Genomic DNA, 14,045 nt, shown 5'->3' with positions numbered 1-14,045 from the left:
GAGTGGGCAGTTTTGGGGCTGAAAATACAAGTGGAGGTCTACATATTGTATGTTTAAATATTTAAGTGTTATCAATTGAGCAAACTGCTAATTAAAATATTATCTTCCTACCTTGACAAATATATAGTCATCATCTGTTAGAAGGCGAAGATTAATTTAGAATTCTCAGATTCCTTGAGTTCCTTACCAGGATGAATTGGCATAGAGAGAACTGGTCCCCTGATCTGCTCCCCCTTTTCTTCCCTCCCTCCAGACTGAACATCCAAGCTCCACCTACACACCCTTCCCCAACCCTCGACCCTAGCAAACAGCCACTTCTCAGGTGTAGAGATACATACACCACATCCCTTGGATCTGGGGAGCAGCTCCTCACAGGCTCTGAGAGCTGGCTTGGGGGCCATTTAGACAGGGAATTTAAGGGTTCTAGGCACCTTGAGTGATGTCTGGGAAGGGGACAAACTCCGAGTGGTCATGTTCCCCTTTGGGGAGGGGTACAGCTGCAGGGTGGCCCAGGTGGGGCCCTCTAAAGCATGTGGCCCAGGCTGGTATTGGAGTGGGTGAAAGAGAGAATGGGAAAATATGAGGTAAGTGGTAATAAAGCAAGTGTACACAAGTCTGTGAAAGAACTTTTCCTAGAATAGGGTAGTAGCCGGAAGCAGAGGGAAATCCAGAGAAAACTTTGTCTTATTTGTGTTTTTAAAGACAGCACTTTTGTACACGGATGCAAACAATAGAGTAGAGGAAAAAGATGAGGAGGAGGAGAGGATGGGATAATTGTCAGGAACATAGACTTTGAGCAGGTGAGAGGGATAGGATCCAAGGCTTGGCTGGAGGGATTAGCCTATAGAGGGTCATGAACAATTCTTCCACTATAAGAGGAGGGAAAGCAGATTAAATGGGCACAGATATAGGTAGGTGGGTAAATCTGGCAGCGGGAAGGAAAAAGAATCATTCTTTTCTCATTGCCTCTAATATTCACAATTACACAATAAGTGAGATCATCCATTGAGAGTAGGGAGAGACAAGTTGTGAAAAGTTATCTGGGACACAAAAATGATTAAGATAGTGAATTTTATGTTATGTGTATTTTACCACAATTAAAAATAATAATTAAAAAAAGAAAACAATGGCTAATAAATGACCATCCTCTTCCTCCTCCAAAGAAAAATAGCTATCTGGGAAAACAGGAGAGTAAATATATTAGGGAAATGTGATATTAGAGGACACTCGGGACTTACTGGAGATTTGTGGACATGAATTTAAAGCAAAACCAACAATTGTGCATGTTTTCCCTCCCGCGGCTTTCAGTTGCCACGGTACAGAGAGGTGAAGTAGGCAGAAAGTGGGGTTGAGAGAGTTTGATTGATATAAGAAGATTTGTGACTTTAATTAAAAATATTTAAGAGAATTTGATTGATTTAGACTGAAACTGAATGTTTCAAAACTGGATTAGTAAATAATTTCAGACTTATTAGGCTTGTAAATAGTGTTTCAGGGCTTAGCAATTCTGTTTGTTCCATTTATAAGTCTGCCTTGTCAGATGTTTGAGGCACTGAAGAGAATCAAATTTGTAATTGTGGTTAAAAATGCCAAAGCTAAGGGAATGTTATTAATCAAGTTTGAAAATGATGTTAAATATTTAGGAGAATTTACTCTGTCAAATTTACAAGCTCATTTAGCATGGATATGAGAACAAATAAAAATTAGTCATTAACTTTAGATAAGATATACTAGATTTATAAATACAATAACATGATCTGTGAGTTGTATGTTAAAGGCTTAGGGAAAACCAGGTTTTTAGATTTACAACTTTAATAAATAGAGCATTAGTTAAAACACAAGCAACTGTAAGTATGCTCATCTACGCACTAAGGCCCAACTTTATTTTTTTATTTATTTTTAAAATTTATTTATTTATTTTTTACCCCAAAGCCCCAGTAGATAGTTGTATGTCATAGTTGCACATCCTTCTAGTTGCTGTATGTGGGACGCAGCCTCAGCATGGCCGGAGAAGTGGTGCGTCAGTGCGCGCCCGGGATCTGAACCCCAGGCCGCCAGCAGCGGATCCCGCGCACTTAACTGCTAAGCCACGGGGCCCGCCCAAGGCCCAACTTTATATGCTAAACATGTGGCTATTCCCTGTGGGATGCCATCTGATGCCAGTCTCACCATTTTATCTTCTCAGCCCGAGTGTCTACCTCCCATGTTCCCCCCAAATTCCACTAACATGACAGAAAAATATATATCTCACATTTACATATACATACACATTTTGCATATAGATCCATAATTGCCAAAAACCAAGCAAGAGTCCTATCAGTAAATCAGAAATGGTGAAGAACTCCTGTAAGATAGAATACATAAGGGTTCAAATCAATGGCAAAACTAGGATAGAGAAACTTGACATTAAACACTCCTGAGGAAGGCGGTTCCTCCCAAGGAAGCCTCAGGGAACTCCAAGATTAAACAAATATGAAGAGTGAGAGAGGTCCCCCAGGGGAGTTGTTAAGGTAATTAATTACAGGGCTGCATTTGGCCTGGCTGGGTCAGACATCCCCTTCTGGCTGGAACACCAGGAGGATCAAGTTCCCAGGATAAAGACCCCAGGACTACTTTTTGAACAAGGGAATAAATAATTTTCCTGGGGAAGGCTCTGAACCTGAAGGTTGGCATGGATGGGGAAGCAGAGCCCTCCTTAACAGGACCTCTGTAACAATAGAGGCCAAAGTGGGGGAGGAAGAGGAAAGGTTGTCCGCAATGCCTGCCCCCATCACAGCCATGTGGGTAGCTCTCCAAGGCAGGATACTTCACAGTAACCTCAGGGGCTGCAGAAGGAGGTGAACAGTACCACAAAGAATATTTAGCTACCAAGAAGGAGGCTGAGTTCCACCTCTAGAATATAAACTACCTGGTCTGGCAGTATATTTACCCTCATCCCTTATAATTCCAGGAATTGGCTCCTGAAGTAAGAACAGAGATTCTCATTTGGACTGATGCTCCAGCTTCCAACACTGCAAATTCTAGAGACAGGAAGTGGTGGATACAAGAAACACAGTGTCTAAAAAAACTAGTAAAACTTATGGCTATATCTAAAAAAATGTGGATATGTATATTGTGAAAAAAAATTAAAACTTGGAGCTAGAATTTCACAAAATTTCAACATTGGAGTTGGGGCAGGAAAAGACTTGAAAGTATGTGATGGTTGAATTGTTCTAGGGGAGGCTATAGACACAGAGTAAGTCTAGATGCTGATAGGAAGAGGCCTGTTGGGAGGTTTAAGATAAATTGGGATGAGTTATGCAGGAGGCTTCTAGGGTGCTGGTAACATTTCATTTCTCAATGTAAAAATTTTAAGCTTTGTTTGCTTTATGTTCTTTTTTCCTGTGTGTTATATTTCTGTACATGTGGCATTTTATAATAAAATATTTAAAATACAAACAAGGGCCGGCCCCGTGGCTTAGCGGCTAAGTGCGCGCGCTCCGCTGCTGGCGGCCCGGGTTCGGATCCCGGGCGCGCACTGACGCGCGGCTTGTCCGGCCATGCTGAGGCCGTGTCCCACATACAGCAACTAGAAGGATGTGCAGCTAGGACATACAACTATCTACTGGGGCTTTGGGGGGAAAATAAATAAATAAATAAAATCTTATTAAAAAAAAAAAATAAAATAAAATAAAATAAAATACAAACAAAAATCAAGAGTGACTAATAGATTTATGGTTCTCAAACCTGGCTGAACATTAGAACAACCTGGGGAGGGTTGAAAAAATACTGATGTCCAGAGCACACCCCAGACCAAATAAATTAGAATCTCCAGGATGGAGTAAGACATGTATCTGAGAACCACTGTACTAGAAGAATAAAAATAAAAATAAATTCAATGACAGGAAACATTAATCACAACAAATGTTAATGGGTTAAATTCCCCAATTAAAAGATAGAACTCAAACGAGATCACTGAGATCCAAGTGTTCTTCATATCTCAGCTTTCCTACCTCAGTATTGGGTCTGTTCTCAAATTCCTTGGGGCTGCAAGATTGCTGTAGAAATATTGCTCCTACATCCTTTTAGGTTTGCACGAAGAGGGAAAGAACTCTTGAGTTTGTCCCAGACGTCTCAGCAAAAGTTTCATGGCATCTCTTTTTTCCTACTGTGATCATGTGCTTATTTCTGAGCCAATCATGATGACCTAGAGATTTTGATTGGCCAGGCCTGCATCACAGGCATACACACCCTCTGCCCCAAACTTGAGGTGGAGTCAATACTACCAGAACTACATGGGGTGAGAGTGGGGGGAGAGGTAGACCCTCAAGCACAAACCAGAAGCTGTTAGCAGAAGCAGAGTGAATGAAAGCTGGGCAGCCAAAAAGAAAAAGAAAGTTTTTCATAATGGAAATATAGATTTCAGGTGTTAGAAAACAAATAAAAAGTAAACTAAAGTGAGTAGATTGAAAGTGGAGGTTAAGAGATGGAAACTGGTTGGAAAAAAGACCCTGAAATCATTGCCTGTGGCTTTGACTGTTGCTGGAGAAGGAGCTATTAAGGGCAGTGGATAAGCTGAGTCACCATTCATGGCTACTAGTCCATCCTATACCCCCACATATGATCTGCAGCTCAGATTTCTCTCTCTATGTTTATATACACACTTGCCTTCTGGACAACAATCCTACATGTCTGAGAGGCAGTTCAAATTCATCATGTCCAAAACATAATTATCAAAAGACTGCAAATCTGCTCCTCCTCTGGAATTCCTCCTCTTTGTTAATAACCCCATCCTCTAACCCAGGACCCTGGAATCGTCTTTTATTTCCTTCCTCTCTCGCCTTCACGTTTAGTCTTTCTCTAAGAATGGTTATTTCTATCTCCATCCCACACATCAGGTCCTCTCCTGATTCTTCATCAGCACTTAACACAACCATAATTTAATCATTCAGGCAATTTGTTTGAACAGTGATCACTTCCACTGGGCTAGATCCATGACAAGAGAGGCCATGGCAGTCTTTTCATTTCTGTATCCCCAAATCTGAGCTCTATTACTGGCATTCAGTAGGTACTCAAATATTTGTGGAAATAATAAAATAAAGTCTGCCAGCATCAAGTTTAATGCACCACCTTCAAAACCCAGCACTATATTACTACCTGAGTAATATTTTGAAAATGCAAATCTGACTCTATTTTGCCCTCTGTTTAAAATCTTTGCATCTTTCAATGGCCCCCCATCACCTAAAGCAAAGCAGTGTTTGTTAAATTTTCAGTATCTAATAATCACTTATTGGCTGGCTGGAGCATATGAAAACCTATGATTTTAGGTAAACATCCATTTTCCAAGTAATAAAATTAAGATATATAAACTCAAAAATTAATAATATTTAAGTGTCCCTTGTTATCCAATTCTATTTATCTCCTGAGTCTGAGTTTGGAAATCAAGTTCATATAGCAAGAAATACAGTATAATTTGCATGTACTTGGTACCTGAATTTTGGATAACAAGTAGCAAGGGTTTGGTTAGTGCATTATATGAGCCCTATTAAAAAGAAGTATGTGAATATACTCAGATCCTGAATGTGGGTAGAGAGAGTTGAAATAGCAAAAGTAGGATGGTGAGAAATACCAGATCAGCAAAAGGGATGCTGTTGTTTGCAGTCAGTCATTAAAGTATTCACACACACACACATGCATACATATACACACATATGTGTATATATATATATATTAATGACAGATTCAATTTATTCTTGTTCTACTAATTTAGAAAGCACTAACTAAGAATTATGGGCTATTAGATAAGGCAGTATATGTTTGGTGGCCCTGACAGACGGTTTTGTATGCTCAAATGGGACATGTATGTAAACAGTGGTAAGTTTCTCATTAAAGACCACTTTCACGAGCAGCTAAGTCAAAGAACATATCTCATTCAAAGGCTGGAAGGTCGGGTGTTTTAACTTGGGGGGTAGTTGCAAATGAATGTCTGATGCTTTCTGTTTGGGTTCAGCTCTGGAAAGAATTTCTTCATGTTTTCTGGCATTGTGTGTGGTTTTAAAATATGCTCAATAATCTGTCATGGATTTCTTTCTCCAGAGAATGAGAAAACCCAGTGTTAGGAGAGACTCAGCGACTGCCAACGAAGCCTCCTGCATCACAGTTCCATTTCCTGACACCTTGTCCTCGGCACTGAATATCCTATTGTGTTGGGCTTGAAATGAGAGGTTCAAGCTTTTCAAGCTACTGACCACAGAATGTTGACACACCACTTGAAATCAGAGATAACATTTCCTCACAACACTGATAATGACAACAAGGACCAGATTTATGGTTCCTGGTCTTTCACGGCATTATTAGTGTTATAAAGAAACCTTATCTCATCCCTCATTTCGGTTAGATACATGAGTCCCCTCCTCTCCGACAGCCAGCATGCTTTAGTGTGGAAAAGCAGTTTTAGTACACGCCACCCATTTCTCCACAAAACACATGGAAGACATATGCTCAGGAACTGCGATTTGATTGTGCTAACAATTTTCATTACTTCTTCAACACTTAATTAAGATCAGGATGCATAACTGTTCTTAGTAAGTAAAGCAGTGGGCAATTCAGCACTCACATACAACTATCTCTGAGTAGTCAAGTGAGGCAGATGGCAAAAATGGCCCCCGTTATTCACCCCTCCTTCAATGCATGTCCTTGGTCAGATACTGTTGCAGGGCCCTCCCACTCTGTCTCAGAGTTGGCCATGTGACCTCCTGTGGCCCAATGGGATGTTAGCAAACAAAGCAGAGACTTGAAGAAAAGTGCTTGCGTATTTGGGCTCACTTGTTCTCTCCCCTCTAAGAACATGCTTGTGCTAGCCTGCTGAAGGATGAGATCCATGGAGTAGAGTGGATTTACCCCTGTTCTCCCAGCTAAGTCTATCCCAGACTACCCAAGAACCAGCTGATACCCAGACATAGGAAAGAATCCAGCCAAGAGCAGCAGAGTGCCTACACGTCTCACAGCCAGGGCTGGCTTCATGGCCATGTGACCTCGTAGTGGCATAGGGCCCTGTGCTAACAAATGTCTCATGCTTGGTTTAATGTTCTGCTGTCATTGTCTTGAAATTCTTAATGATTTTTGAATAAGGGGCCCTGCATTTTTATTTTGCACTTAGCTCCACAAATTACATAGCTGGTCCTGCCCCCATCTTATCACTGACACCTGAGTGAGCCTGGCTGTGACAGGAAGAACCACCCAGCTGGCCTATAGACTCATGAGATAAATTCTTACTATTTAAGTGACTGGGTTTTGTGGTTGCTTTGCATTATTATAGCAACAGACACTGACACACCAAACCTTTCTTTGTTAGACACGTGGCTGGTCCTCCATCAGCATCATCTCAAATACACTTCTAATGTGCATCATATCTCACAGAAACAGTAGTAGATTAACTGAGAAATAGAACTCAAAATTATCAAGTATGCCTTTCTCATTCATATATGGACCACAGAGATGCAAAGAGCTGGTTCATACGTTTCCCACTAGTGGTTTCACTCAACTGTAAAACAAAATATTGGCTGTCACCATTACAATAATAATAGTCCCACCATATTTGTACACCATGTGCTATCCAGCATACAACCCTGTCATTAGGTTTGCTTAGGGCTAGTTTTGCATTCTCTCCCTGCATTTAATTTGTCCTGAATTTGAGGCTGCATTTACAAGCATGTTGACCAGAGCATGACATGCATCTGTTTGGCTATTGTTTTGGCCTCTTTGCATTTAGAAATAAAATTAATCAATTTCATATTAGAAACTATTATTTTGTGCTTGGTCCAAGAAAAACTACTGGTTGACCAGAAAGGTTATTCTATTTTGGAAATGATGTGAAATCTCTGAGAGCAAGAGGAAGCTCTCTGATACCGTTTTCTAATAGAGTACATATTGGAAACCAGAGGGGGATAAATCCCTTGTTCAATAAAAGCCAGTTTTTAGACATTCATAGCCACACTTCCCATTCACACTTTCCCTCTCAGCTGCTTGGGTGAAATCATCACGTTCATAGATGCTCTCGTCCCAACGGATCCTGAAGTCCTGCTCACTAATGATGCTTCAGAGTTGCAGTGTTTGTACTACTATTTTTATCTTTGCTTTTACACTTCAGTGAACCACTTTTTAGTCATTAGTCTATTTTTGTTAATCAGAACCATAACACATCATAGTAACAACAAAAAATGCAAATTTTACACACACAAACAATAATACGCAGATGATAGAGCTAAAATGAACCATATCCTAGTAACTGAATTTTAAGTATACCTTGTCAAAGTCTGACCAATTTGAGCCACCTGCACGCTTGAACTATTATTAAGAACATAACGGTATTCAATAATTTTTCTTCCATTTCAAATTTATACAATTCTTAAGCACATATTTTTTTTCCATTGCTTATGCCACAGAAGCTGCCAAACTACTTGAGGACCATTTATTTTACAGACAAACTGATCACATTTTAGAAACACTAACCTATAAGAAAACCTGAACTCTTTGATGTGGCATATAAGCCATCCCATAATCTAATCCCTTGATTCATATAATGACACTTTATGTTTACTGAGACCTTAAATGATTCCTCGTGATTAGGCGCCATTCTAAGCATTTCAAATATATTCTCTTATTGCAAGCTCACAATAACCCTAGGAGGCAGGTCCTCATGTTGTTATTATGAATTGACAGATAAGGAATTATGACTATTACAGAGTTACTTGCTCAAGGTCACAGAGCCATCCCAGGCTTGTCTCCTAATGACCTTGTTATTTGGCCCCCCACCCTGCCTCTTCCATCTCCCCTTCCTGTATTCTCTCAAACTCACAACAGCCTCTGTGCGCTGTGGCCATGCCACGCTACCTTGCATTCTCCAGTAGAGTAATCTTTCATCTGTGTCTGTGCCCATCTTGTTCCCTCTGTCTGGAATATTCTCCTCTGTTTCTCTCCTTGTCACCTTGGTAAACTTTCACTCGCTCTTCAGCACCCAATTCAAAAGTCTTCTCCAGGGGCCGGCCCCGTGGCTTAGCGATGAAGTGCGCGCGCTCCGCTGCTGGTGGCCCGAGTTTGGATCCCGGGCGCCCACCGACGCACCGCTTCTCCAGCCATGCTGAGGCCGCGTCCCACATATAGCAACTAGAAGGATGTGCAACTATGACATACAACTATCTACTGGGGCTTTGGGGGAAAAAATAAATAAAATTATTAAAAAAAAAAAACAAGTCTTCTCCATGAAGTCTTTCTTTCCGCCCACATCCCAGGATTTTTACCTAGTCTGTAACATCAGCCTAAATTTTCTTTCTTTCCATTCTCCAGACAAAGATGAAAAAATGTCTAGAGTGACAGCTGAGTTATTAAGAATTACAATATGACAGAACATAATTTACTACGTTGTACCTGATTGTTCCCTGGTCTATCATTAGTCGACTCCACTTAATGACTTATGCCTCAATGAACAGGCAATTCCTTACCTTAAAGTGTTATTCTCAGGTGGCTGGAGAGCAGAATTAATTCCTATTGCGTCTATAATAGCAACTGGTTTACTTTGTAAGACGCAGAGAATACAGTCTCTATTTCACTCTCTCAGTTGACTCTCTGGGAGTAAGACCCATGATAATACGTAACGTGTCTGAATTCACTATCTCCAAGAGATGGTTGGAATATTGCTTTATGGATGCTTAGAAAACACAGCTCTATCAAGGTGGCAGGAATGTATTTTTAGGTCTGCTGGTAATTGAGAAAGCTGTAAGTGCATCAGTTACACTCTCTCTGAAGAAAAGGTAGAAGGTAGTGGTTTAGAGCAATGGTCCCTAGACTCTGCCTCACGTCAGCAGTGTGCATTTTGAGCCTGCACCCCCACAGATGTGTGTGTTTATTTATAGTTTATGTATGTGGGCTGCTGTAGTAACGTTCAGAATATTACCAAACATTCATGAAACGGAAAGCAAAAGGAATGAGGTAAGGAATAAACATGAGTAGAAGTCCCACTCTTTCCCTTCCTCACCCAGCGGGTCATCTCGTGCACCTGCTGGGACATGTTCACGCTGCCGTTGAAGACCCAGAGTGTACGGATCACTCACCAGACAAGCTTTCACTACCTGGACCCTCAGTTGCCTCTCCAGTAAAATGGGAATCACATTATACGTACATCATAAAGTTGGGAATTAAAGTCATTCAACAAACAGTTGTTGAGGGCCTACTACGTGGGGCAGTGCTCCAGGAAAGGGGACATACAGTAAGTAAAATGCCCAGCTTAGTGCCTGGCACATGGAAAGTGCTCAATGCATGTTTTCTATCATTATTCCTAACAGCAGGCAGCCCAGCCAGAGCCTTAAAACAGCACAGACCAAATCAAATGCCTTCAGCACATCTCCAGAATTGTCCAGAGGATAGGATGCCCTTCTCATCCGTGAACATGAATAGTTTCATTTTCTCAACAGGCGTATTTGAAGAACCAAGGAGAGGTAACATAGCACAATAGTTGGGCACAAAGACTCTGGAGCCGGACTTCCAGAGTCCAAATCCTGGCTCCACTTACTGGGCATGTGACTCTGAGTAAGTTAGTCTCTCTATGCCTCAGTCTCCTCAGTCTCCTCATCTCCTCCTCAATAAAGCTGCTAAGGGTACACTATTAGTGCCTACCCTATAGGGTTATTATGAGGATTACATGAGCTTTTAGTTGTAACATGCCTGGCACATAGTAAGTGCTGTTTATTATATAAATAATAAAATGAATTAAAAAAGCATCTTTCTTGATCACACTAGCTATTATGATTATTGAACTTTTTTTTTATAATTTTATTTATTTACTTATTTTTCCCCAAAGCCCCAGTAGATAGTTGTATGTCGTAGTTGCACGTCCTTCTAGTTGCTGTATGTGGGACGCGGCCTCAGCATGGCCGGACAAGCGGTGCGTCGGTGCGCGCCCGGGATCCGAACCCGGGCCGCCAGCAGCGGAGCGCGCGCACTTAACTGCTAAGCCATGGGGCCGGCCCTATTGAACTATCTTTACTTTCCCTCCTCTGATTCCATTCTCACCAAACAACTTTCTTTTTCCTTTCCTCTGTGTGTGTGTGTGTATATTTCTGTGGGTGAATATATCACTAACAGAGAATATGCTGATTCGCTGGTACAAATAACAAGATTCTATAGAAATGTATATTTCTCACTCTAAATTAATTCATGACAATTTGATTTATATCTCAGTGTCTGGTGATTTTGGTTAGTGTGAATTTACACTGTTGAGCTCCTGGGGGCACCGACACAGTCTAGTTTCTAGGCCTCTGAAGCTGAGAACCACATTCTAATCCTTGGTGCCAGGAGGCTTCAAGACTCGACAGCTGAGTTGCTTTTATGCATCTCTCTGTCTCTCACTGAATGCAGCCTTCTACCAGATTAATAAGACAAACACTATGAAAGTTCCTCAAAAAATTAAAAATAGAACCACCATATGATCCAGCAATCTCACTTCTGGGTATATATCCAAAGGAAATAAAATCAGTATCTCAAAGAGATATATGCACTCCCATGTTCACTGCAGTATTATTCACAATAACCAAGATATGGTTGTTACCTAAGTGTCTGTCAATGGATGGATGGATAAAGAAAATGTGGTGTATATACATGTATATATATATATATATATATATATATATATATACACACACACACACAATGGAACATTATTCAGCCTTTAAAAAGAAAGAAATCTTGTCATTTGTAACATAATGAATAAACCTGGAGGACATTATGCTAAGTGAAATAAGCCAGACACAGAGAGACAAATACTGCATGATCTCACTTATATGTGTAACCTAAAAATGTCGAACTCATGGAAACAGAAAGTAGAATGGTGGTTGCCAAGGGCTAGGAGTGAGGGTATAAAGTTTCAGTTATGCAGGATGAATAAGTTCTGGAGATCCAATGTACAGCATGGTGACGATAGTTAATACTGTACTGTGTATTAGAAATTTGCTGAAAGAATAGATCTTAATTGTTCTCACCAAAAACAATTGTTCTCACCAAAACAACAGAAAAAAATAACTAAGTGAGGTAATCGATATGTTAATTAGCTCGATTGTGGTAATCATTTCACAACGTATACCTATATCAAAACATCACATTGTATAACCTTAAATATACACAATTTTTGTCAACTATACCTCAATAAAGCCGGGGGCAAAAAAAAAGCCAGGAATAAAATTCCTAGCTCTTTGACTTTTTCTTAACTTTTGTATTGAAATTTAACATAGATATAGTAACCTGCACAAACCTTAAATGTTCAATTCTACAAATTGTTACAAATGTATACACTCACCTAACAACACCCAGATCAAGATATAAAACAATACCAATACCCTAGAAACCTTCCTCTTGCCCCTCCTAGTCAGTACCCTCAAAAGAAACTACTATGTTAACTCAATTATGACAGATTAGTTTTGTCTATCCTAGAACTTCATATAAGTGGAATCAGAATGAGCTGTGCACTCTTTTGAGCCTGGTTTCTTTCATTCAACATTATGTCTGAGATTCATGCATGTAGTTGCATGTAGTAATAGGCTGTTCTTTTTCACTGCTATGTAATATTCCCTGTATGCATTCAATGTCTTTAAAATTTCTAAAACTTACTTCAAAAATCAATGTAAATAAATATAAGAGTATATAAGTATGATTTCATCTATTCAAAATTCCAAAAAGGGCACAGCTACTAATGTTCTATTTCTTTATTTGGGTGTTGATTTCACAAATGTATTTTTGCATTTAAGATTTGTGCACTTTTCTATATGCATGCTATACATGAATACATTTTTTAAAAAAGTAATATGCTGTTCTAAATTCTTTCAGATTAATTTCCCATTGAGAAGCAATGTGAAAACTGAATGAGACATTAAACACACACACACACACACACACACCTGTTTGAAGGCATCAGAGAGGTATTCAGGCAGCAAGGAATCACAGATAAGATCAGGGACAGAGAGAAAGACCACAGAGGTAAGGCAGGCATTTAGCAGAGTTTTCCCTTCCACCTGAGGGATGTGGCAGAAAGGCTGAGAAGATGAGCAAAGCTTGTAGCAGATTCACAAGGAATCTGCTTGTGGAGACAATCGGGGTTCAGGACCAGTCAAGGAGAGGGAGCCTGGTGAATACCTCAGTCATTTGGTTAGGCCCTGAAAGGCTACAGATGAGGCATAGGAGTGAAACAGAAATAGGACATCCCTCACAGGAACACAGACCTGGCTTTGAATAATCTCAATCTGTCACTGGATTAGGATAGAGGTTCTTAACTTATGCTCTTGGATGTAACTCAGGGGCCCATAAACTTAGACAGGAAAAATTACAGCTTTCACCCTATAACCTCTAGCAAAATGTATCCTTTCCTTAAATGACGTCAGTGGGCAACACACCATCATGACATCAGCAGTACTTGTGACTTACAACCTGTGGAAATCACAGACACTTTCATATCACATTACAGTTGTTGTAGGTGTTTAAAAATATCATTTATACTCACACTACTTCAAAATTGGAGTAGTATTAGACCTGTTACTAGACTTTGTAATCTGATACATGAAGAAGGAAGCGTGTATATTACTAATTTGTTTTTAAAATATTTTGATGAATGTATTTCAATAAAATTAGTTTTCTTTATAATCCCATGTGCTCTATTTATGCATTTACGTACTTCATACTAAGCAGGGATACATGGATTTAATGAGACTACTTACGGGGTCCACAGCATAAAAAAGTCCAAGAACACTTGAACTAAAATGCTCAAGGGACAAATAGAAAAATCCACAATTATAGTTAAAGATTTTAGCATAATTCTCTCTGTACTGACAAAACAAGCAGATCAAAAACAAACAAACCAAAAAGCAAAAAAAAAAAAAAAAATGATCGAGTATATAGAAGACTTGCACAATACAACTAACAAACTTGACCTAACATATATAAAACTCTGCACCCAACAACTGCAAAATAAAGTCTTTTAAAGTGCACATGGAAAATATGCCCAAACTGACCATACACTGGGTCAA

Source organism: Ceratotherium simum, chromosome 26 (assembly GCF_057802395.1).
Source record: "Ceratotherium simum simum isolate JZ-2026a chromosome 26, ASM5780239v1, whole genome shotgun sequence".
Classification (NCBI taxonomy): Eukaryota; Metazoa; Chordata; class Mammalia; order Perissodactyla; family Rhinocerotidae; genus Ceratotherium; species Ceratotherium simum.
The sequence above is the reverse complement of the archived record's forward strand: the minus strand, read 5'-3'. Positions refer to the sequence as shown.